Source organism: Bufo bufo, chromosome 1, assembly GCF_905171765.1.
Source record: "Bufo bufo chromosome 1, aBufBuf1.1, whole genome shotgun sequence".
Taxonomy (NCBI): domain Eukaryota; kingdom Metazoa; phylum Chordata; class Amphibia; order Anura; family Bufonidae; genus Bufo; species Bufo bufo.
In genome coordinates this window covers 245167603-245191421 of record NC_053389.1, presented here as the reverse complement: position 1 = coordinate 245191421, position 23819 = coordinate 245167603, and the positions used below count along the sequence as shown (strand labels likewise).

The 23819-nt window shown below is 43.2% G+C and overlaps 1 protein-coding gene across 2 annotated transcripts in view; it reads right to left on the bottom strand.

Moving 5' to 3' along the window:
- The window catches only part of SYN3 (synapsin III), a 337312-nt gene extending 318186 nt beyond the window's left edge, over window positions 1–19126 (bottom strand). For both annotated transcript variants that reach the window (XM_040438056.1, XM_040438067.1), the window contains exon 1: window positions 19039–19126. The gene's annotated coding sequence lies outside the window, so the exon portion shown is untranslated. The remainder of the gene's footprint in view (window positions 1–19038) is intronic.
- Between the last annotated feature and the right edge of the window lie 4693 nt (window positions 19127–23819).

The following is a 23819-nucleotide window of genomic DNA, read 5'->3' as shown; positions in this document are numbered from 1 at the left end:
AATTATTGGTGGCGCAGTGCACCCTCCCCCTCCACTCCTCCCCAGTATTAAAATCATTGGTGGCAGTGGCCACAGAGTCCCCTCACCTCCTGTCACTGGTGGTGCAGTGGCAGCCTCTGATCGGAGCCCCAGCTCTGTAATCCTGGGGCTCCGTTCAGTTACCATGGCAGCCAGGACGCTACTGAAGCCCTGGCTGCTATGGTAATCTCCCTGCTGCTGTGTGTACTATGCACAGGGCAGCAGGGACAGTGTGAGATCCTATTCCCCCTGATAGAGCTCTATTAGGGTGAATAGGACAAGGGATTAAAAGATCCCAGGTTATAGCCCCTAAGGGGGGGAAATAGTTATTAAATAAAAAGTAAAAAAAAAAAAAAAACACACCAAAATATTAAATAAAAATAACCCCCTTTCCCAATTTTACATATAAAATATATAAACAATAAATAAATAAACATATTACATATCGTCACGTTTGAAAAGTCCAAACTATTAAAATATTTAAAAAATCTCCTATGCGGTGAACGCCGTGATTTGGCATTTTTTTTGTCACCTTGTCCCCCCAAAAAGATAGGACTGTTCGATTATGGGCCGGACGTTCCATAAAATGCGGAATGCACGCAGCTCTTTTTGGCGTTTTATTTTGTTTGCGTGGTATCGAATGGTATCAAGTATCGCAATAGTTTTTTATAGCATCGAAACCGAATCCAAATTTTGGTATCGAAACAACCCTATCACATACAGATATGTATATTACTCCAGAGCTGTGCTCACAATTTTTTTGAGTTTAAGGCGGGTTTACACTCTCAAAGGAGCAGCCGATTATCAGGAAGGAAGCGTTCAACAACAACGAAACATTTGTAAAGCGCTTTTCTCCCGTAGGTGTCAGATCGGAACATAGTGATATGTACAGGAGGGAAAAGTTATGTGATCGTAAATGTCAGGCTGAACAGGTGGCGTTTCAGTTTTGATTTAAATGTGTCCAGGGTTGATTGCGTTTGGCAGGGCATTCCACAAGGTAGGGGCAACATGACAGAAGTTCAGTGCTCAATGGGGGTGCAGCGTTGCATTTCCATTCAGTAATCCCCTCCACAGTCATCCTCATACAGCTGCATTGTTTCTGGGCAGCAGAGTGCTGTTTAGACGGGCCAGAAACTATAATTTATTTGCCGGCATGAACGACTGTTTCAACCGATGAAGAAGTGCTTCGCTCATTCATCAGGTGATTGGCTGCACCTTTAGGACTCATGCACACAAACGTATTTTCTTTCCATGTCCGTTCTGTTTTTTTTTGCGGACCGCATCCGAAACCATTAATTTTAAATGGGTTCGCAAAAAAAAACAAAAAACTGAAGTTACTCCATGTGCTTTCCATTTCCGTATGTCTGTTCCGCAAAAAAGTAGAACATGTCCTATTATTGTCCACATTACGGACAAGGATAGGACTGTTCTATTATGGCCAAGCTGTTCTGTTCCGCAAAACACGGAATGCACACGGGCGTCATCCATATTTTTTTGCGGATCCGTGTTTTGCCGACCGCAAAATACATACAGTCGTGTGCGTGAGCCATTAGACGGACAGATTATCGGAAAGAGCGTTCATAATCAGGCTGTGTAAACCCGGTAGACTAAGGTAGACTTACCCTTTAGCGCTGTTTCACACAAGCTTGTACAGTGCAGGAATCACGCCGGATATTGCTCGTCTTACTTCTACAGGATCATACTGACATAAAGCTGTCAGTATGATTCGGTAGCAATAAGATCATGCAGAGGCGCACAGCATTATAAATCGGCATAACGATGTGCACATCTGCAAGACGAGAAGTGTCCAGAACGGAGGATCACACTCACACGCGGTGCGTGATACCCACACTGCACGCGCTCTTGTGAAGCGGCCCTGCTTAGACAAATTCATAAGTTAGACATCTGTAATGTCCACACTTCAGTAGGCTTTATTCACATGTCAGTGATTCACAGACGTGTGCTGTCCGTGTTTTCGATGGACAGCACACGGACCCATTTACTTTAATGTGTGTATTCACACATCCGTATTTTAGCACGGAAGCGTGCCTTATTTTTGTCTGTGTTTATGGATCCATCACGACCATTCAAGTGTATGAGTGCATGAAAACATGGACCCAACATGGACTCCATCTGTTTTTCTCCTGTGTTTCATGGACCATTTATAGGAGAAAAATTATTTTCAGCTGTGCAGTGTCCGTGGAACATGGATGACACACGGAGAGCATAAAATGGACACACGGACCAAACACGGATTCTCTACAGAAATTTTCACGGATGAATCACTGAGCTTGTCATCATGGATTTCATCACGGACGTGTGAGTAAGGCCTAACTGGACAAATATGCCCTTCAGGACTGTAGAAAAACTGGGTGTCAAACTTTAAATTAACTGTATCGGCCGCCATATGGATTGTTACCCAGCTTTTCTAGGAAGGGATAACGCCAACAGGTTCGACAGAAGTGAATTACTTTATTTTTTTAAATTTTCGTACGTGACTGTATATTGACCTTAGCAACGAGCTGCCTCAATCCTAATTTCTCTTTCCAAGAAAATCAGTGAAACCTTTGGATCTTATCAAGACTGGAAGTGGCAGGATCCTTGACTGTTGCCACAAAAGATCTTTTTATAGAAGGTGATAATTAAGTATCTGAGAAATTACAATATGTAACTGTCGGTGCCGTGAAATCGCAAAAACACACATGGAGGTGGTGGGAAAGAATTATAATTAAAATAAAAAAGGCCTTGTATCCTCTGTGCCAATATGTATCATATACATCGGATAGAAGGCTGGCATTCTTTAACCCTTTGCATCCTTTCAGGCGGCATTTCCACCCTTTCTACCGTTCTGCTGAGCTGTGTCAGTGTGAGTCTTCCCTGTAGTTTTGTATTCCATTCATGAAACAGAAAGGCCAGGATGAGCAATGCTATGGGTCACTGCCATATGCAATGCTGCATCAGTGGTGCAATTTCTGGGATGCCCTGGAGTTGATGATTATTCTGACCATATTATCATGGATATCGGTTCCACCATTGGGAATCCAGTGCCATAGATGTGCTTCTACAGTACATACTGATTATGGTGTACAGTATATACCATACTACAGGTCAGCTCATGTGGGGCCCCCAGTAAATCCATACCCTGAAGCTTATCTCCTTGTGTAAATAGACTCCTGCATGCATCTCTTTGTTCCCTATAGCTGCTCCTCTATGAGAGTCTCTCTACAGAAAAGAGCAAACATCTATTATTGACACTGAGAGGAGAACTAATTACAGTGCTGACGTCCTATCCTAATGAAGTGTTTATTTTAGGGGGGATGGACCAACTATCTACCGAATATAGAAAGATTGTACGGAAAATTATTCTGGGGGTCTACCTGTGTTGGGATACCAGTACCAATAGACCACTGAAATGATGCTGTAATACTGCTCCCTATGTACAAGAATATAGGTACTATAATTCTACTGCATATGTACAAGAATATTACGATTATAATACTTCCCTTATTTACTAGATTATAACTACTACAGTACTGTCCATTAAAAAAACATGACATTATTTTACTATAATACTGCCCTGTTGTAGAAGTATACAACTACTATAATATGGCCCTTATGTATGAGAATATAACTGCTATAATACTGCCCCTATGTACAAGAATATAACTACTATAATACTGCCCCTATGTACAGTAAACACAGCTGAGTCACATTATTATGACTGGCAGCTAATATCCAGAGTAACCGCCATGTGCAGCACGGACAGCAGCTAGACGACCTTGGAGTGACTCAATAAGGTCCTGGTAGGTTGTCACAGGTATCTGGAGCCATGCTGACAATTCACAAATTGCACAGTTTCAAAAATACCGCCATCCTTGGCTCGAAAGGCGATAACTGTCCCTTTATACAACTCTGATAAATCGCCCCTTTTACCCATGACAGCAATGAGGGATATGTGTGCAGACAGCCTTATATACCCATCAAGCCAGCTCACGACATGTGACTTCATTCATGAGGTACATGCTGCCAACGTCGAAAGTAGTAAGTGGTCATAATAATGTGACTCAGCTATGTATAATTACTATAACGCTGCCCTCTACGTAAAAGAATATAATTACCATAATACTGGCCCCAATGTACAAGAATATAACTACTATAATACTGTCCATATATACAAGAATATAACTACTATAATAATATCCCTGTATACAAGAATATAACTACTGTAATACTGCCCTCTACGTAAAAGAATATCATGACTATAATACTGACCCCAATGTATAGGAATATACCGTAACTACTATAATACTGCCCCTATGTACAAGAAAATAATTACTATAATACTGCCCCTATGTACAAGAAAATAACTACTATAATACTTCCCTTATATACAAGAATATAGCTACTGCAATACTGCCTCTATGTACAAGAATGTAACTACTATAATAATGCCTCTATGTACAAGAATATAACTACTATAATACTGCCCCCTATGTACAAGAATATAACTACTATAATACTGCCCCTATGTACAAGAATGTAACTACTATAATAATGCCTGCTATGTACAAGAATATAACTACTATAATACTGCCCCTATGTACAAGAAAATAATTACTATAATACTGCCCATATGTACAAGAAAATAACTACTATAATACTTCCCCTATATACAAGAATATAACTACTATAATACTTCCCCTATGTTCAAGAATATAACTACTATAATACTGCCCCTAATTAAAATTAGAATATTGTGAAAAGGTTCAATATTCTAGGCTCAAAGTGTCACACTCTAGTCAGCTAATTAGTCCATACCCCCTGAGCAAAGGGTACCTGAGATTGTGACTTTGGGGTTTCATAAGCTGTAAGCCATAATCATCCAAATTATAACAAATAAAGGCTTGAAATATCGCGCTTTGCATGTAATGAGTCTCTCATATGTTAGTTTCACCTTTTAAGTTGCATTACTGAAATAAATGAACTTTGCACGATATTCTAATTTTTCGAGTTTCACCTGTAACTTCTATAATACTGCCTGCTATGTACAAGAATATAATTACTATAATACTGCCCCTATGTACAAGAATATAATTACTATAATACTGCCTCTTATGTACAAGAATATAACTACTATAATTCTGCCTCCTATGTACAAATCTATACAGTTTATAATACTGTCCCCTGTGTGCAAGAATATACTGTACTCTAACACTAGCCCATATGAATATAACTACTATAATGCTGACCCTACATAAAAGAATATCGAGCAGAGGGTAGACCTCATATCTGTTGCAAAATGCAAGAAATATAAAAATGTAAAAATTCTACGAAAAATAAATCCAATCAATAATAATAATAATTCTTTAAGACAAATGTATTTATTTATGCAGCAGGATCCTCTGTGTTTAAGCTGTTTGCCACTCTCATTGTAATGTTCTGCCAACACGACTCTTCTTGGCAGTGAAATACACATGTATTTTATGATCTAGAGCCAAAATTACACTGCTTATCCAATCAAGATGAGGTCACTCTAAAAAATGATATAGCAGTAAAACAACTCCTTCTGCTTGGTGAGCTATACATATTTCTTTAGGGTACTTTCACACTTGCGGCAGAGTGATCCGGCAAGCAGTTCCGTCGCCGGAACTGCCTGCCTGATCCGTCAAAACGTATGCAAACTGATGGCATTTGTCAGACGGATCAGGATCCTGATCCGTCTGACAAATGCATTGAAATGCTGGATCCGTCTTCCGGTGTCATCTGTAAAAACGGATCCGACATTTATTTTTTTCACATTTTTTGCGGTCTGAGCCGGAACACTTGGGGCCAGATCCGGCATTAATGCATTTCAATGGGAAAAAATGCTGGATCCGGCATTCCGGCAAGTGTTCCGGAATTTTGGACCGAGATAGAACCGCAGCATGCTTCGGTATTATCTCGGCCCTGAAAAGTCAGAAAGACTGAACTGAAGACATCCTGATGCATCCTGAACGGATTACTCTCCATTCAGAATGCATGGGGATAAAACTGATCAGTTCTTTTCCGGTATAGAGCCCCTAGGACGGAACTCAATGCCGGAAAAGAAAAACGCTAGTGTGAAAGTACTCCTAGCAATACAGTATTGCTGACCTTTACTACTGCAGACTGACATTTTGTAGTTGCTATAATCAATCAATCAATCAATCGTTCCATTCAATATCTTAATCATGGCCTGGAAATGTTATAAAAGGACAACTACAGAATAAAGAATACACTGAAAAATATCATTACACAACATATTGGGTACCAAAAATAAAATTATATGACGCTGTGCCAACCTAAATGAAAGAGGATCTGCCATAAGGGGAAAAAACACTGAAAAGGGTTCTCTGGGCCTGCACCTAAAAAGCCTCTTCCAGCTAACCTATGGAGAGAAGACATTCTGAGCAGCACTTACCCTTCTGCGGTACCTGTGGAACCACTTTCTTCCTGTTCAGCTGCATAATGTAGATGTAGCTGAACAGGAAGAAAGAGGAGCATATCCAGTCAGAGGTCGCACTACATTTTTTCCAGAAGAGTAAAAATACAACTCTTAACAATTTTGAGGAGTATTTTTAGCCGAGGAGGAGTAGGAATTTTGCGGTAATTCATATATACAATGCATAGGTCCACATAACGTTATGAGGCTGATATTTCTGCAGGAAACCATTGCTAGTCTCCCGTGCAGAAATAAATGTAGACAATTTAACATTTATCCAAAATCATACACTAAACATAAGACCTCTGCTGCCATACATTGCGCCCACCTGATGCTGACATACACTGCGCCCACCTGACGCTGCCATACACTGTGCCCACCTGATGCTGACATACACTGCACCCACCTGATGCTGACATACACTGCGCCTACCTGACGCTGACATACACAGCGCCCACCTGACGCTGACATACACAGGGCCCACCTGACACTGCTATACAAAAGGCCCACCTGACACTGCTGTACACAGGGCCCACCTGACGCTGCTGTACACAGCGCCCACCTGATGCTGCCATACACAACCCCCTACCTGACGCTGCCATACACTGCGCCCACCTGACGCTGCCATACACTGCGCCCACCTGACACTGACATACACTGCGCCCACCTGACGCTGACATACACAGTGCCCACCTGACGCTGACATACACAGGGCCCAACTGACACTGCCATACAAAAGGCCCACCTGACACTGCTGTACACAGGGCCCACCTGACACTGCTGTACACAGGGCCCACCTGATGCTGCCGTACACAGCGCCCACCTGACGCTGCCATACACAACCCCCTACCTGACGCTGCCATACACAGGGCCCATCTGACGCTGCCGTATACTGCGTCCACCTGACGCTGCCATACACAACCCCCTACCTGACGCTGCCATACACAGCGCCCACCTGACGCTGCCATACACAGCACATACCTGACGCTGCCACACACAGCGCCCACCTGACACTACTATATACATATTACATGCACAGTTCTACCACATGCCCATTACACAGATAGTTAACTTTACTATATACACATTGCACACACAGCTCTGCTACATGTCCATTACACAGATAGAACTACTGTGTGCACATTACACACAGAAAACTGTACAATAGACTGGTTACACTGACATAGCCCTGCTTTATACACACCTTCCATACATAAAGTACCTCAGCATTCTCCACCAGCACAGTCCTACATGTGCCTGTGTTCCCCTAACTCCTCCCACACACATGGCTGATCACATAACTGTGACATCACCACAGGTCCTGTAACCACAATGTAGTGTTTAGTCCAGACTCTGGAGCTGCTCCTGGTGAGAGAGATGTTCGTGAGGGGCAGGGCTTCTCAGTAAAGGGGCGGGGCTTCATGTGTGCCAGACCTGGCAGCTTCTGATACAGCGCTCCTTACTAGAAAAAGACCATGCATAAAAATACGCACAAGTCTTTTTCCAGGGAGTAAAATGCCCTGAACAGGCGTCTATAACGCTTGTACAGGCGTTATTGCGACCGCTGCATCTGGTCACATCAAACGAAGAGCCTGGAGTGAGTTAGGCGGTCACGTAATCCCAGCTGGGATCATGGAATCAGCAAAGCAACCGAAGGGTAAGTACTGCTCAAAGTGTGATCTCTCCACAGGTTAGATGAAGGAGGCTTTTTAGATACAGACCCAGAGAACCCCTTTAATAGAGCAGTATGTCTCCTAAAGGTCCCTTTACACAGACAGATTCAGCAGACAATTTTCAGGAAGGAAGTGTTCCTTCCTGATAGTTGCCTTCTCGTCAGTGGAGGAGAGCAATCGCTAATGCCATCATTGGTCCCCATACTGACTCATTGTTTGCTGCCAGCAAACAATGATTTAGGTCAGTGGTCCCCGAACACTGAGCCACGGACCAGAACCGGGCCGTGGATCATCTGGTACTGGACTGTGAGCAGTGCCAGAGTTAAATGGCGGGGACAAGAACAATTGGCTCCTGTGCCCCGTCGTTTAGCCTCATAGGCTGAGGACTGTGAGGCATGAGGCCTATGAGGAATAAGGTGCAGAATGGTCGCGATGGCCTCATCGTGACCTCCTGCGCCAGGTCACAGGTGCCGGACACCTGGCGCAGGAGGTCGCAATGACGTTCGTGACCACCTGCACTGTAACGCAGGGAGCTGAGGCAGCAAGCTGGAAGAGGCCTGCATCGCGGACTGCCGGAGGGAGGTGAGTATTTTTATTTTAGTTGTGAACACTACTGGGGGCACTAAGGATGAGGGGCTGGAGCATTATATACTAGAGGGCACTACAAGTAAAGAGGCACTACTGGAGATGTGCTATATTTAAAGAGACCAGTACTGGGGGCACTAAGGATGAGGGGCTGGTGCATTATATATTAGAGGGCACTACAAGTAAAGAGGCACTACTGGAGATGTGCTATATTTAAAGAGACAAGTACTGGGGGCACTAAGGAGGATGGGCTGGTGCATTATATACTAGAGGGTAGGGCTGCACGATATTTTGAAAAAAAATGCGATATGGCGATTTGGCCAACCCGAAAATGCTGCGATTATATATGAAGGGGCCCCGCGCACATAACTGGCTTTGTGTGTAAAGTATTTTACTACTGTCTGAAACAAGCTCTCTCCTATTGATAAAATGGCCAGCCTCTGTACTCACTTTCACTATGAATGCACTGCAGCGAGCGGTAGCGAGCGAGCCGGCCGACGTGTGACTGACGTCACTTAGTCACGCTCCTGCTTCCTGAATTAAGTGGGAGGAGCGTGACAGTGACGTCAGTCACGCGCCGGCCGGCCCGCTCGCTACCGTGCATTCATAGTTAAAGTGAGTACAGAGGCTGGCCATTTTATCAATAGGAGAGAGATTGTTTCAGACAGTAGTAAAATAATTTACACACAAAGCCAGTTATGTGCGCAGTTTAGGACACATGAGGGGACACATAGGGCCATGAGGGGGACCAGCATAAGATGCTATATGTGTGTCTTATGCTGGCCCCCCTCATGGCCCTATGTGTCATAGCACACATCCCCTATAACAGTGCCATCCACAGATCCCCCATAACAGTGTCCTCCACAGATCCCCATAACAGTGTCCTCCACAGATCCCCCATAACAGTGTCCTCCACAGATCCCCCATAACAGTGTCCTCCACAGATCCCCCATAACAGTGTCCTTCACAGATCCCCCATAACAGTGTCCTCCACAGATCCCCCACATAACAGTGTTCTCCACAGATCCCCCACATAACAGTGTCCTCCACAGATCCCCCACATAACAGTGTCCTCCACAGATGCCCCACATAACAGCGTCATCCACAGATCCCCCACATAACAGTGTCATCCACAGATCCCCCACATAACAGCGTCATCCACAGATCCACCACATAACAGCGTCATCCACAGATCCCCCACATAACAGCGTCATCCACAGATCCCCCACATAACAGTGTCATCCACAGATCCCCCACATAACAGCGTCATCCACAGATCCCCCACATAACAGCGTCATCCATAGATCCCCCACAAAACAGCGTCATCCACAGATCCCCAGCATAACAGCGTCATCCACAGTCCCCCACATAACAGCGTCATCCACAGATCCCCCACATAACAGCTCCATCCACAGATCCCCCACATAACAGCGCCATCCACAGATCCCCCATAACAGTGCATCATCCACAGATCCCCCATAACAGTGCTATCCACAGATCCCCCATAACTATGTCATACCCAGCCGCGTCAGCGGCTCACATGGGAAAATCCAAGCAAATAGACCTCTAGCACAATTCCCTTAAAATATTGCATCGCATATCGTTATCGCAATTTTTAGGGCCCTAATCGCAATCGCACAAAATTTCCATATCGTGAAGCCCTACTAGAGGGCACTATAAGTGAAGAGGCACTACTGGGGATGTGCTATATTTAAAGAGACCAGTACTGGGGGCACTAAGGAAGAGGGGTTGGTGCATTATTTACTGGGGGACATTACATGTAAAGAGGCCGCTACTGAGTGGCATTATATGTAAAGAGGGCACTACTGGAGGGCACTATATATGAAAAGTGCACTACTGGGGGACATTATATGTACATTGGGCACTACTGGGGCACATTACATCTACTAGGGCACAACTGGGGCACATTACATCTACTAGGGCCTAAATGGGGATGATTACTAAGTAGAAGCATAAAAGTAGCCATAAAGGCTAAATAGGTGTGTTCTGTCATTCAGAAAGAAGTTGTGGTCAAGAGACGTAATCAGAGTGATCTGTGAAGGACTGAGAAAAGGCAGAGAAGATATCACCTGTAAGTCACTGAGTGGGAGCCTAAACAGGATTATTAATTACTGTATCTTGTTATGGGCGTGATTCGCTCACACCTGCCCCCCCCCCCCCCCCCCACAGATACACAGATAAACCAGTCCTCAGGAAAATAATTTTGCATGTCTCTGGTACAAAAATGGTTGGGGACTGCCGATTTATGTAAGGGCGCAAACAATCATATAACCCAATGAACAATTTTGCTCTATTGGCGGCACCTTTACACCAGCAGATAATTGCTAGTGAGTGTTCATGCAAATGCTTTTTAGCGATTATCTGCCGGATGCTTAGCCAGTGTAAAGGGTCCTTTAGACGTCAGTTCCTGTTGCCTGTACAAGCCCCAGTCCACAGCAAACTTGTTCTCAATCTCCGGCCACTAGGTATGCTACCATTTTCTCAACTAGTCTTCCAAGGTGATGCTTGTGGGCTCAAAGCTTTGAAAGAGTTCGTGCCGGCACAAATGAGCAAAAGACTAACAACTAACAGGACTGATTTAATGAGATTTGTACATGTCTGGGTGCCAGAGCAACAGTAGGAACAATTCCTGAGTCACATTAAATTGCTGTTACCCTATGGTTCTGATGCCAAAAGATTTTGAAGTGAGCAGGTGAGTATAGATTTCTCCACAGGTACCACTGGCTGGAGGAGAGTGGGGGGAAGTGTTGGAGGGGGGGGGGGGGGCAAAAAAAAAAAAAGAAACCTGGAAAACCCTTTTAATTCCCTGTAATGGAAAGCTGTCACATTTTCATTAACATAATAAAAACATTGTTGGTGCGGATACATTTTTTTATGCCATATGTCTTAACAGATATTTATGTCAACATTGTTCTAGTTAGTCTTGGAGCATAACTAGTTTTCACAGACATTTCTTTCTACATGTTATTCTAAAACTGTGTACTGTGAATCACACAGATGTAGGAACAGAAAGTAATACAGAAAAGGTACATTCTTGTTAGGTAGATAAAGTCACATTTTTCTTGAATACAATATATTACAAAGTTTTCTTGTAGTACTGCTTTATGGAAAGTTGTTTATATTCAAAGGTACACTTTAAAGGCAGACTGGGACATGCTGATCAGAGGGTCGGTGTGGAGCCCATCACTGTTCCTAATATTGCTGCTGACCTGAATATTTCTCATGTTATGCCTAGAGGCTCCTCACATTGTTAATTTACAAAGATATGGCATTACGTGCTGTGAATTATCTTTTTATACTGGCAGCATAGAGTTCTTTCTGAGCTGTTCTGTGATACTGTATATTACGACTTTATGTATTACTAAACTGGATACGCCAGGGCTGGTTACCACCTGGATTAGATTCTATCTAGCCACGTCTGCCCTCAATTCACTGGCAAATCTGCCTTGAACTGTATATTAAACAATGTGGCAGACTTGTTGCTATGGACCTGATGCCTGACAACACCACTGGAAACACTGTGGTAGTTAGGCAGCATGTCCATAGTAATCAGTTGATATGAAATGACTCAGCTAAAAACTGGCAGCAAAGAAGGGGCTAATTTGCTTCGTATTAGACACACCATGGCAGTCCACATTTCATTCTGCATTATTCGTAAGATTTTCTAAAAATAATAAAGAAGAATATTTTTCCTTTTCTTGTGTGTTGTTTTGATTTGTTGACAGAATTGTCTGAGAGAACGAAGCAGATTGCCTTGATGCTCTGAACTCCTTAAAATAAGTTGCTTAGGTCTCAGTAAGTAAAGACCATGACTGTAAGGATCAATAGATATTTTCATTAGCTAAAAGGCTTTATAAATATATTATACTGTCAGCTGCCGGCCAAAATCTTATTTCTCCCTGGAATCTCCTCTGCAACAACCCCTTAAGGGAATCTGCGGTGCATGTACAATAGAAGTCCATTCTTTAAAAATGGCACACGCTCCAGAACGCAGCCGTTGCCATGGCCGCTGGGTTTTTGCTGTTTTAAGCAGCATACACCCTGGGCTAATGTCTGTGATTGGCAATAATAATGCCAATCACAGACATTTAACCCCTTAGATGCGATGGTCAATCGTGACCGAAGAGTCTCAACGTTTTCCTCCAGAAGCTTTGTGCTCCTGGTGCCGAAACGGCTCCCCCACGCAGCAATCGGGTGACTCGTTCATTTGCTCCATTAGCCTTGGTCCCTCTCAAGGATCTGAGGCTACCAAAGTGATATTTCCTACAGAGCCCTGCCTGTGGCAAGGTTTAATAAGAAAGTTTTGAATGTCCCATAGAAACGCAGAGGGAATGATGTAAAAACAAAACTCATGAAACTATGGCGGAATTGTGTTTCCCCACTGTCTGCTCCTCCCAACCTCTACACAGTGGACAGATTCTCCTGCGCCTGGCTCCATCTACTGTTATGTTTCCAGAGCCAGCAGCTGCAGCAAACAACTGATCTGTGAGGGTACTGGGTATCTAAACCCCACTAATCTCATAATGATGACCTATCCATCAGTATCTAAAAGCTGGACAACCTCATTGAGTAAAAGTTATGGGTGGACAATCTGAAAGTTAAGAGGCAGAAAGATAGATCCCTGAGATCCCTTTTAAAGCACATAACTTGCACAAACTGCTGATCAGCAAAATATGGATATCAGCCATGTGTATGCCACATTTTTCTAATGCAAAACAGACAAAAATAGGACATGTTCTATGAGTTGTGGAATGGCCGCTCGAATGTGAAGAGCGCACAAATAACATGGGTCAAAAATGCATATCGGAAGCGAATCAAAACTACGGTCGTGTACATGAGGCCTAAGTCAAGGGATGATAAGCAAGTTAAATATTAACCCAAAATACTGCTCCTCAGGTTACCTCTCTATGGTTACTAACATTATGTCTATCAGTGATGTAGCCCATAGACAAGTCTGCCATGGTGCTAACAGGCTAACAGACTTTTACTATATAAAAGAATATGACTACTATAGTACTTCCCCCTACATACAAGAAAATAACTGCTAGAATACTTCTATATTTACAAGATTATAACTACTTTTTATATTATGGAGAAGACTATAACTACTATAATACTGTCCTTATGTATAAGAATATAACAACTATAATACTACCCCCTATGTACAAGAATATAACTACTATAATACTGCCCCCTATGTACAAGAATATGACTACTATAATACTGTCTACTATGTACAAGAATATAAGTACTATAATACTGTCCTTATGTATAAGAATATAACTACTATAATACTGTCTCCTATATACAAGAATATAAGTACTATAATACTACCTCCTATGTACAAGAATACAACTACTATAAAACAGTCCTTATGTATAAGAATATAACCACTATAATAATACCCCCTATGTACAAGAATATAACTACTATAAAACTACCTCCTATGTACAAGACTATAACTACTATAATACTGTCCTTATGTACAAGAATATAACTAGTATAATACTGACTCCTATGAACAAGAATATAACTATTATAATACTGCCCCCTATGTACAAGAATATAATTACTATTTGACTGCCACTTATAAGGTTTTGCAGTATAGTGAATGTGCTGTACCTGTCTTCGTTGTTGATCTGGTATATCACTCTCTTACATGAACACTGTATTTATTTATGCTCAACAACTGCAGTGGCTTCTGGGTCATTTTCCCCCCGCCCCAGCAGCTGCTGAATTTAGGCATTTAAAGTGGTTTTCTGGCTCCTAATACTGATGGACCTATCTTCAGGAAAAGGGGCGGGGGGGGGGACATCCGCCTACTGAGGTGGTCGCACGTGGTCAGTTCCATCTTTCAGCTGCCACCAGAAATATCTACTGCAGAAGATGTGAGTTACAAAGAGAGAGCTATAACAGAGAGGACACGTCCCTGAGCTGCGGCAACTGGAGCAACAAATGTGTGAATTCTGGATCCATGTGAGGTACAGGGCCGCTCCTAGCTTTTCTTTAACTTAATATGTCTGATTTTCATTTTTTACATAAATCATGGAACAACCCCTTTACTGTATTATTATTGAGCTTATAGTGTAAACAGTATGCAAAAGGCCCATAAGCTCCCTCTAGTGGTGGCTACAGGCAGACAGTGGTGCTGGTTATCGGCAAAATTACGGCTTTTTTTATACTGCTCTTGTCATTTTTAAAAAATGTGCAATCTTACTCTTAGAAGAGGGTGGAGTGACAACTCTAGACGAAAATGGTTTGTGCAAAATGTACTAGTTTATCTAACATTGTGACATTTGATCAATTTGGCATAAATGATGTCAATACAGACTTAAAAAAGGATAGAAATAGTAAGAAACACTGGAAGTAATTATATACATATACTATATACATCATTCCTATAGATACTATGAACACATAGAAACTAGCTTACTGAGACCCCATCCCAGCAAATAAACACATATGGCTATATTGCCTGTGCACCGGACACACATATGTGACTAACCATAGAAATGTAGCAGAGCTGAACTTGTCATTTAAAGGGGTTGTCCGACATCCAATAACATTTAAGCAGAACTAAATGGCAAAGTCAGCCCTGCCGCATATACATACGGTATGAGTACATGGCCAACAGCACAAATCATAAAGCTGCTTGTAACTCCTGGGCCTTTAACAGTCAAACCCAGCAACACCCATAATAACGTATATATGTGTGTGTGCGTGTAGTTCTATACCACCTTATTTCTGTGCTGATATAGTAGAGCCGAGTTTGTCATTTTCCACAAGTGATGGCGGTACATGGTTACACAACACACGGTTTTACAGCAAATAGAACTGAACTAAACCTCAGAGACTTCTCACCACCAAATCGACCTTTCTGTCTGTTGACAAATTCAGATCTGCTGCATTTAAATCTACACACTCAGTATCATACGTTGCTGTGCAACAGCCCTTTACATTTTGGATAAGAAGCTCTTCAGCCAATGGACACATGTTGAATGATGCTCTATGTAAACAGCCCTGCTCCTTCCGCCATGGGCAACACAGCCACACAGCATCAACTCTGCTACATCATGGTCACACATCACGCAATGTTTTTATACAGGGGAAGGTGAATTCAGCAGATAAGCCAGTGTCCCAGTGTGACCCCAGTACAGCATGTGTAGAGGCAGATCTGGGCACTGGTAGGTCTCAGTCTACTGCTTCTGCAGATGCACAGACAGTGACAGTCCTTGTCCTTGCAGCATTGCGGGGGAGCACAGACAGCCCCCCATTCTTACCTTTATTATGGATGACAGCTCCTCTAGCATCAGACAGTGTAGGATCCCTTCCTGCTACCACTGTGCATCCTCATCCCCTGCATCATCACATCACAGGGAGGCAGCACAGCCTCTCCCAGCTCAGGCTGCCTGCCATTGGCTTCTTCAGCCTTGAAGTCACATCCCCTCCCTGCTGCCCCCTCCAAGCATCAGGGCTGGATACATAATTTAGTGAAACAACTGGTGGACAGGCTGGATCAACTGTCAGCCCGGCACACAGCGCATTCATAGGCAATGCAGTTCATTCAAAGGGGAAGGGGGTGGATAATGACTACTCAATGCACTGCATGCAGCTATGCCTTGTAATTATGGGGTTGAACCTTTTTTACATTACAGTATATTAATTTAGGTTGCACAAAAGGTTCCTCCAACTGCATAAAGGTTGATTTAAAGGGGCATGAGGCATGGAAATCAAGGTGCGTCATGCATTCATTTTCTACAGCCAAAAACAGAATCTTACATCTGAGTGTTTGTCGTAATGGAGGATGTAACGCGGTTCCCACCATATGGAGTACTGCCATACAGTGTATAAATAGCACCATACAGTGTGGTGTCCAGGTTATGGTATTGACCAATCAACACTTCCACTCTGTTCCCTAGATAACAATAAAGTACTGCATAATACCTAAGTAGTAGTGTCACACAATGGGTAAGTACATGCCAGCATACAGTGCTAAAAAATACCACCATGTACAGTTCAGTTACCACTGTATAGTACTAAAATGAGAGTACCAGAAATTGTTCAGATAATACCAATCGACAGTTCATAAATAATACCACATACACGATTCAAATATTACCCTAATAGCCACCTTAATACAGTGCTGAAATGGTACCACTATACACTGTTCCAATAGTATCCACATGAAGTGCTAAAATACCACCACACACTGTTTGAAAAATGCTCTAAACTAATACCACATCCACTCTTTAACTGTCTATTGCCCACATACAGTCCATCTGCTCTCAGCAGGCATGCCTGCCAGGTCACCCTCTGTGTCCCTGCCTCGTCTCTGACAGTCTGCGCCTCTGCCCAGTCGCAGTCTTCCTGTGCCTTCCCGGTGAGCAAGGCTCAGGCTATCTTTTTAAAGGGCCAGTGTGAGCACGCACCTTCTAATGCTCCTAGAATATAAAATACTTCCCATGGGTATATAGGTACCTCCCTGACCAATAGGTTATAGTTGCTAGTTTCCTCCAAAGGTGCACTAGTCTGTTTGCTTGCCTATGTCGTGACCTCTACCTGTTAAATGGATTTGGCCCTTTGCTTCCTGACCTGGCCTCTGCCTAATTTTCAAATTGACTCTGTGCTGCCTGACCTTTGGACTGTTTTCTGGATTGCATGAATGCTACCTGCTATGACCTTGGCTTGCTTCCTGATTATGGTTGTGCCTGATCCCTCGGTGCTCCGCACTGCTGTCTCTCATCCCCATAAGTCAGAAGCCACTGAACTGAGGCTACTCCAAGATGTGGCGCCATGGTGGGTTCAATGCAGCAGAGTCCAGATCCCTGTATAGGGGTACAGGGTTTAAGGCTGAAGACCGGCCAAATCTGTTTAGTGGCACAGTGGATCCATATCCATTTCCATAGCAAGCACCAGACCTATTTAAATAATGTCTGCAGACACCGAAACGCCACTGTTAATGTATTGCCCACATACAGTGCTAAAATAATAGCACCAGAAATGGTTCAAATAATGCACACAGACAGTGTTGATATAATACGACATACACTGTTCAAATATTACACCAAACCCTGTTTAAACAATACCCACATACAGTGCTGAGATAATATCACATACAATGTTCAAATATTATCCATACACAGTGTTGGAATAATACCACCATACACTGTTCAAATAATACCCACTCAGAATGCTGAAACAGCACATATGGGGTCATTTATTAAGAAGGCCGTTTTTAGACGCCAGTCTTAATACCCTGCGCTAGGTGCCGGCCTCTACTCAACAGAGGGGCATCCACCGCCAGCACCTAACAGCCTTAATTCTACACCAGCTCCCTTGCTGGCGTAGGTTTAGATAATTTTCTACGCCAAAAACCAGTGTAGAAAATGATATATGAGACGGGCCTGCCAGCCCACCCTCTTCCCTGCCCACACCACGCCCCCTTTTTTAGAACTGGCGTAGGTGGCGTGGATGGGGAAGAAGTTACGGATTCTGGCGCAAATTCCCTTTGCGACCGAATCTGTGACAGATACAGTATATGCCACAAAGTGGTGTATATCTAATCGTAAATGACCCCCCATAGTGTCCAAAAAAGACAGACATACAGTACAGAGGTAATACCATCATACACTATTGAAATAATGTCCACAGAAAGTGCAGAAGTAATGCCTACATACAGTACAGTACAGGGCATAAGTAATACCACCATACACTGTCCAAATAATACCCACAGACAGAAATAATACCCCATATACAGACCTAAAAGAATACCACTGTACACTGCTCAAATAATACCTATATACAGTGTTGAAATAATACCACCATACAGTGCTGACAAAATATCACCATACAGAGACCAAACAGCCCCAAAAATACAGTGCTATATAATGGCTAAATAATACTGCCATACAATGAATGTTGTGATTCAGTATTACGACTGAAGTCTGGCACCCTCTTCAGCAGGGGAATTTGATGCTCCCTATACTGTCACACAAGGCGCACACCCCTAAGGGTTTCTCCATATTGGAGATGTTTATCTTATAGAAGTCTGCCTGCGCTGATACACGGGACCAAAACTTCATCATAACATTGCGGTAGAACATCAGGTGGATTTCTGCAATAACTACAAATAATCCAACACGTGATGTGGTGCACCCCCATAGACTTACCTTAGGGCTGATATAAAACATCTGTACATTAATACCATATACCGCCCTATTGAGTCCTGTTGATATGCCAAAGGTTTCCTGCCAGGTCCCACTGTTAATCTACAGTACTTACAATGCTGGTATTTCTTTTTCTCCAGTCACATCCAGAGCTGATTTCACAATTCTGCTACTGTTCATGGGAAACAGGCTGCAGTTCAGCTTCACCTGACAGCTGCTATGTGTCATCTGCTGGAAAACAACATTTTTTTTTTTGAATGCAGCTCTTGATGTGAATGGAGCATAACACACACTATAAGTGAAGCAAAGTATGTATAGATTTAAAGTGTGCCTTGTCAAGTCATCTATAGATGCAGTAATGGGGGGTCGCTTGGTTATTGATTGAAGTGGTGCCATGTAATTCCTCGCTTGCCCTCCAGCAGGACCAATGATAAGCTTATTGTCCTGTAGTCCAATGTCTGTTACCTACACAAGTAGCAACAATGGTTCCATTCACTGACAGCAAGTAGAGATCTTGAAATAGCAAGACTCTGGGTCATATTTATTAAAACCAGCAGGTTTTTTTTTGTGAGACCATAAGGAGTGGAAATAATAAAAAAAAAAAACTCTATCCAATAAATTTTTCCATGCCTTCGGTCTAAGGCCTCATGTACACAACCGTTGTTTTGGTCCGCATCCGAGCCGCAGTTTTTGCGGATCGGGTGCGGACCCATTCTCTTCAATGGGGCCGCAAAAGATGCAGACAGCACTCCGTGTAATGTCCGCATCCGTTGCTCCGTTCCGTGGCCTTGCAAAAAAATATAACATGTCCTATTCTTGTCCGTTTTGCGGACAAGAATAGGCATTTCTACAATGGGCCGCCCGTTCCGTTCCGCAAATTGCGGAAGGCACACGGGCGGCTTCCGTTTTTTTGCGGATCCGCGCCCGCGGTTTGCAGACAGCAAAAAACTATACGGTCGTGTGCATGTAGCCTAATTTGTAGCAAACCCAGTGAGGCCATACTTATAAAGCACAATGGGGGAGATTTCTCCAACTGCTGTAAATTAGAACTGGCTTAGTTGCCCGTAGCAACCAATCAGATTCCACCTTTCATTTTCCAAAGGAGCTGTGAAAAATGAAAGGTGGAATCTGATTGGTTTCTATGGGCAAATAAGCCAGTTCTACTTTGCACCAGTTTGATAAATCTCTCCCAATATTTTTTGTGGTAATGTCTATAGGTGGTGAGGCATAATACTTTAACCAGTCTTCCATGGCCTGGAATTTTTAGATTCTGGAAAAGCATGGTCGTCAATTGTCTTTCCCAGCCTCCTGAATAGCATTTTTCAGCAGAGTTCTCCCACCGAAACGCCAAATAAATTTTTGGCGCATGTGCATTGTCATTCTCTTATTGCATTGGCACCCTGTGGTCAGGATGGGGTTAATCCTGTGCCACCCTCCCATGGTAAGCTTACTAACTTTTCCGTATTCAGACATAGCCAGTTTGTTCCTGCATCATTTATATGGAGGGAGGGGTTACCATGGCAACCCATCAATTTTGGTTCACATTCCTTCATAAAAATTGTGTGTGTTCCTTTATCCAGATTGCTGCTGGGAGAGGGGAGGTTAATGGTGAAGAGCAGGGCCGGGGCCTATTCCCCTGTGTTACTGAGAACACAAACTGACTGAAATAGACAAGCGGCAGCTGCCTAATTAATTCTCTTCTCCTCTGCGCCATTACCACTTCACAGTTGCTATATGTATACTGGTATATGTATTGATGGCGAAAAATGCAGTCGTGTGCGATTTTTGTGTTGGACGCTGCTAGAGATGAGCGAATTTCCACTTATGAAATTCGTTCACACTTCGTTTGTTGGTTAAAAGTGAACTGCGTTATGGATTCCGTTATCACGGACCGTAACGCAATTCTATGACAGAATGCCTTTAGAGGCATTCCGTTATTCATTCCGTCATAATAGAAGTCTATAGTAGAAGTCTATCTCTACTTGCTGCAAAACGGATCTGTCCCGTTTCCGTTATGCAGGGGAGCTAAGGCACGCTGATCAGGTGGGCGCAGGAGCTGTGACCGCCAGATCATCTGCAGGGGTCCGGCAGTCACTGATAGTATGCGCCGGCATCGGTGAAAACACAGATGCCGGCACATTAACCTTCGCACATTAACCCGCGCTGGGACCCGATAGCTGGGCGGCAGCCCAATGCCTTCCTTAGGCATCATGCTGCCTTCCCTGTCAGCCTGTGAGATCCAGTCCCCTGTATCTGACAGGAAGCAGGCTGTAAGTGTAAAAAATAAGAAAATAAAAGTATACATATTAGGTATCGCCATGTTCGTATCGACCGGCTCTAAAAAATATCACATGATCCACCCCACCAGGTGAACGGAAAAAAAAAAAAAAAACTGTGCCAAAACAGCCATTTTCTGGTCACCTTGTCTCACAGAAAGTGTAATACTAAGCAAACAGAAAGGTGTATTTATCCCAAAATGGTACCAATCAAACCATCATCTCATCCTGAAAAAAATTTGATCCTGCCTAAGGCAATCGCCCAAAAAATTTAAAAAATATGGGTCTCAGAAAAACACAAAACCAAGATTTTAAAACTAAGTGGGTATTGCTGTGTCCGTAACAACCTGCTCTATAAAAATATTACATGAGATGCCCCCTCAGGTGAATGCTGTAAAAAATAATAAAATAAAAAACTATGCCAAAACAGCCATTTTTTTCACCAAACGATCAAAAAGTCTTATATACCCCAAAATGGTACCAATGAAAAGTCACCCCATCCCTCAAAAAATGAGCCCCCACATAAGACAATCACTCAAAAAATAAAAACCAATGGTATTCGCAAACCAATCCATCAAAATCTGCGCTGCAAAAGCCATATGGCGCTCCTTCCGTTCTGAATCCTGCCATGTGCCCTCACAGCAGTTTACCACCACATATGGGGTGTTGCCGTATTCATGAGAAAATGGGTAACAAATTATGGGGTGCTTTTTCTCCTGTTACCCCTTTGGAAAATGAAAAATTTGGGGATAAAGAAAAATGTTATTGAAAGAAATTAAACTTTTCATTTTTCCAGCATTTCGTAAAACGTTTAGGGGGTTAAAGTGCTCAGAACCCCCCTAAATATATTCTTTAAGGGGTGTAGTTTTCAAAATGGAGTCACTTTTTCAGGGTTTCCACTGTAGGGGTATGTTAGGTTCCTTCAAATACAAAATGGTGCCTAAAAATCATTCTAGCAAAATCGGCCTCCAAAATCTATATGGCGCTCCTTTCCTTCTGACCACTACCACGTGAGGTTTACCGCCACATATGGGGTATTTCTGTAAACTGCAGAATCAGAGTATTGTATATTGAGGTTTATTTTGCTGTTAACCCTTGCTGTGTTGAAATGTATTAAAAAAAAATCTACCAAAAAAATTAAACCTTGAAATTTCACTTCCATTTTCCATAATTTAATAATTCCATAATAATTTGAGGGGTGTAGTTTCTAAAATAGTTTTTTTTTATGGGTGGTTTCCATTGTATAAGACCCTCAAAATCACTTTATAACTGAATTGGTGCTTAAAAAATGGTTTTGGAAATTTTGTCGAAAATGTGAAAAATTGCTTCTAAAACTCTAAGCCTTCTAACGTCCTAAAAAATAAAATGACATTTATAAAATGATGCCAACATAAAGGAGACATATGGGGAATGTTGATTGATAACTATTTTATGAGGTATTACTATCTGTCTTTAACCCCTTAGGGACAAAGCCTTATTTCACCTTAAGGACCAGGCCATTTTTTGCAAATCTGACCAGTGTCACTTTAAGTGGTGATAACTTTAACCACTTCCCGCCACGCTAACGCCGAAAGGCGTCATTTCTGCGGCGCTCCCAGGTCACACTAACGCCGATTGGCGTCATCTCGCGTGAGCCGAGATTTCCTGTGAACGCGCGCACACAGGAACGGAAGGTAAGAGAGTGGATCTCCAGCCTGCCAGCGGCGATCGTTCGCTGGCAGGCTGGAGATGTGTTTTTTTTAACCCCTAACAGGTATATTAGACGCTGTTTTGATAACAGCGTCTAATATACCTGCTACCTGGTCCTCTGGTGGTCCCCTTTGTTTGGATCGACCACCAGAGGACACAGGTAGCTCAGTAATATGTTGCACCAAGCACCACTACACTACACTACTGTCACTTATTAACCCCTTATTCACCCTTGATCACCCCTGATCACCCCATATAGACTCCCTGATCACCCCCCTGTCATTGATTAACCCCCTGTCATTGATCACCCCCCTGTAAAGCTCCATTCAGATGTCCGCATGACTTTTACGGATCCACTGATAGATGGATCGGATCCGCAAAACGCATACGGACGTCTGAATGGAGCCTTACAGTGGGGTGATCAATGACGGAGGTGATCACCCCATATAGACTCCCTGATCACCCCCCTGTCATGAATTACCCCCCTGTCATTGATCACCCCCCTGTAAAGCTCCATTCAGATGTCCGCATGATTTTTACGGATCCACTGATAGATGGATCGGATCCGCAAAACGCATACGGACGTCTGAATGGAGCCTTACAGGGGCGTGATCAATGACTGTGGTGATCACCCCATATAGACTCCCTGATCACCCCCCTGTCATTGATTACCCCCCTGTCATTGATCACCCCCCTGTAAAGCTCCATTCAGACGTCCGCATGATTTTTACGGATCCACTGATAGATGGATCGGATCCGCAAAACGCATACGGACGTCTGAATGGAGCCTTACAGGGGCGTGATCAATGACTGTGGTGATCACCCCATATAGACTCCCTGATCACCCCCCTGTCATTGATTACCCCCCTGTCATTGATCACCCCCCTGTAAAGCTCCATTCAGACGTCCGCATGATTTTTACGGATCCACT